The sequence below is a fragment of the Gekko japonicus genome, unplaced genomic scaffold (genome assembly GCF_001447785.1).
Source record: "Gekko japonicus isolate JY-2015 unplaced genomic scaffold, Gekko_japonicus_V1.1 scaffold48, whole genome shotgun sequence".
NCBI classification, from domain to species: Eukaryota; Metazoa; Chordata; class Lepidosauria; order Squamata; family Gekkonidae; genus Gekko; species Gekko japonicus.
The window spans coordinates 257,552-261,011 of record NW_015174273.1 but is presented as its reverse complement, the minus strand read 5'-3'; positions in this window follow the sequence as shown (position 1 = coordinate 261,011).

Genomic DNA, 3,460 nt, shown 5'->3' with positions numbered 1-3,460 from the left:
GGGGGGGGGCACACAGGGTCGAATGAAACGGCTTCCCTGCCCCTTTCCTCGAGTTCAGAGGCGCCCGCCTTCCCGACCAGGCCGCTCCACCCGGGGCTCCTTTCTCTCGGAAAGGCGCCCTTGAGCGGTCCTGGATGGAAAGGCACTCCGGAGTCACGAGTTAGCGGTGCCGCGGGATGCCGCGCGGCTCCTCCTGAGGACTGTTTGCCTTCACTCCCGTCCCATTCAGAAGCGTCGAGCCACAAACCTTTTAAGCCACAAGCCAGTCAAGGGGTGGTGAGGATGGGGTGGTTTGGACAGAAGTACGCAGAGTCACAGATGGTTTGGGGATGACCCGGCCAGGCTCTTGGCCTGGAGTCGTTGCGGGAAGACCCAGAGAAACCACCCTCCTTTCTGGCTTGCGCGTCCTTCTTCCAAATCTGGCACCGCCGAGGTGGTTTCCCGAGGAGACTCGTTTTCCTAGCCACAGGTCCCAATCCCCAGGCTTCCTGCAGTGGGCAATCGCGTGCATGTTTACTCACAAGTAAATCCCACTTCATTCGATCCCAGGTTAAGTGTGCATGGGATTGCAGCAGCCCTAGTTCGGCGGCATGCCTCAAAGCCAGTGTTCCCTCTAGTGTGAGTTAGCTTACAGTTTTTAGACTCCAACTCACAGATTTTTGTTTTAGGAAGGATGGCTCCAGAGCAAACTAATTTATGTAGTAGCCAAATCGCTCGCTCACAACTTGAATGCCAGTAGCTAGCTGACAAGGTAGAATTTTTGCTCACAAGACTCCACAGCTCAGAGGGAGCATTTTGCTCGGGAGAAATCTCATCGGGTCGAAACCCCCCAGCTCCAAAGAGGACCCTCATACCCTGCCCCCGGTTGCACCCCGAGCCTAGCAGTCTTTACTCGGATGTAAGCCCGGCATATTCCACGGGACTACTTCGTAAAGGGGATGGCAAGTCTGCCAAACGAGGGTAAAAGTGATGCTCTACCTCGGCGGGTTTTTGTGCGGCCGGGCGGCTGCGTTTCCCAAGAACTCCGGGGAGACGTCTTTCGAGGCCAGAGAGGAGAGCCAGTGAAATGAGCCGATTTCCCCACCTCGCCCCGCAAGGTTACCGGCGCCAGCTAGCCCAGGTCGCCACCCCAGCGAGCACCACTGCAGCGAACTGGCTGATCCGGGCGCCTCTCTCTGCCCCCCCCCCAATTTCCATTACCCCACCTATTCGAGTATCGGATCAGCCTTCCTCCTTCTCGAGGGAGATCCCGATCCTCCCGTGTGTGTGCGTGAATGTCATGTTTAAAACACGATAATGTTGTGATAGTTACTTAACTTTTTTTTTTAAAATGGCTTTGCTGGCAGCTCTTCCCTTAGGGGAAGAGGTCTCCTCGGTCGTCCCGTCGACCAAACTCTGGCTTCATGGGCCGGGTGATTGACTTAGGCGCTTTCTCTCTTGGCTGGACCTTTGCGTGAAACCACGGCCTTGGACGGACCCAAGTCCTTCTAAACCGAGCGATTCTGCCAGTAGAAAACCAGACGGAGAGCACCTATAAATGCATTCTGTCACGAGCAGGGTGATAACTTCCGCCACATTCACTCGGGAAATGTCACGACTGCGGGGATCTGCTCCTGCTGGCGCTCATTCCACGACGTGCGCTGGAAAGAGGCGGCTCTTCCGCTGGCTACTCAATCAGGGTCATTACCGGGATTCACGCTTCCTCTTGTCTCCAAAGGCCTCTGCTGTCTTCCTCCAGCCCCGGGACGCAAGGGCAGCTAACAGCGCAGTTCTGCGTCTTGCGCAACTGGGTGGACTCTGTGGCCTGCGTTGCTTACGCGGCTGTGGGTGATAATTACCCAGGCCGGCGCAGGAGGAGGCATCCTGGTTTTCGCGACTGAATTAGAACAGCCGCTTGCGGTCATTTGTAAACCAACAGCACCTCCTACAGGGTGTAATTTACTACTGTCAAATTAAAGTTGGCAGGACTGAGCTGTTTTTAGAATTAAGCGAACCAGATTCAGGGGCAAAAGTCTCCCTCCAGCCTTTTGAGTCCTGCTTTTTGAACAACAGTCCCCTAAAGAGAGACTTTACAAATCCTGCCCATCCTCCACCCTAATGAATTTGCAACTAACAATTCTGGGTAACAAAGGCAAGTTTGTTTTGTGTCGGTCTGCAGTAGAGGAGCCAGAGTCCAGTAGCTGTCACTGCTCCAGATACAGAAGTGACCCGTGACCAATGTTCCCTCTAAGCTGTGGAGTCTTGTGAGCAAAAATTCTACTTTGTGAGCTCCTGGCATTAAAGTTGTGAGCGAGTGATTTGGCTGCTGCATAAATCAGACTGCTCTGGAGCCGTCCTTCCAGAGCTGAGATAAAAATGTGTGAGCTGGACACTAACTCAGCCTAGAGGGAACACTCCCCGTGACTCACAAAAGCTCCTCCCCTGCCACATATTCTGTTAGTCTTTAAAGTGCTACTGGACTCTTGCTCTTTTCTACTGTGACAGATTAACACAGCTACCCATCTTGCAGCAGAAGCTTTGAAACCAGCAGCACCTTAGAGACCAACACAATTTCCAGGGTATAAGCTTTGGAGAGGCAAAGCGCCCTTAGTCAGATGCCAAGTTGGTACACCTGAGCTGCCTGAAACACATTTGCACCATTTACACTTTACAATTTCCAGCTGTACCCTTAAAACCTCTCTAAAAATGCAATGTGCAAAGAGATCCAGGTCCAAGCTGCGTTTCAGCCAAGGCGGTGGACTGACAGCCTTGGAGGAAGCTACGCTGCAGCGGGTACTGGCAGTGTCTAAGGGGGCCACTTGTCTGTCTGCGGCCACAGTGGTGAGGATGGTGACAGACCAGCTTAGCTTGATGCCAGCTGTGGACCCATCAGGAAGTTTCCAAGGAAGTTAAAGGGATGGTCTGCCTCTGCCACTTCAAGCAGCAACCAAAACACTTCTCTGTTTTCTGAACACAACCAGCCACAGGTCAATAAAACCCAACATCTTTTCTGGCTGCCGGGTTCCCCAAATTTGAGTTACTCAGGCCTGTTGGGACACTACAGGAATTGCAAAAGACCAGAGCTCGTTGGTGAGCTTCGTTAGACATTTCCTTCTTCAGTGGCACTTCCCCAGGGGTGTTTCAGACTAGGGCATTGCCCCTCCCCCCCAAGCGATGTGGCGAGGCAATGAAGTGTTAGGAGATGCACATGGTTTGCCTGATGAACAGCAAGACGAACAAGATGACCAGCTGGCAGAAGGAAAGCCCTTCCATTCAAACCAGACACACACCAGAGAAATTGCAGGCACATGCGTGCGGCGGCCTTCTATAACAGAAGCGCAGAGACACGCTAACTAAAAATAGAGGGTCTGAGGCGCTTAGTCTTCCTGTGCGAGAGAAATGTAACGGGCGCCACTGGGTGGTGAGCTGCCATCACAGGTGGACATGAACCACTCCTCCTTTTCTATGTGCAACAAAATAG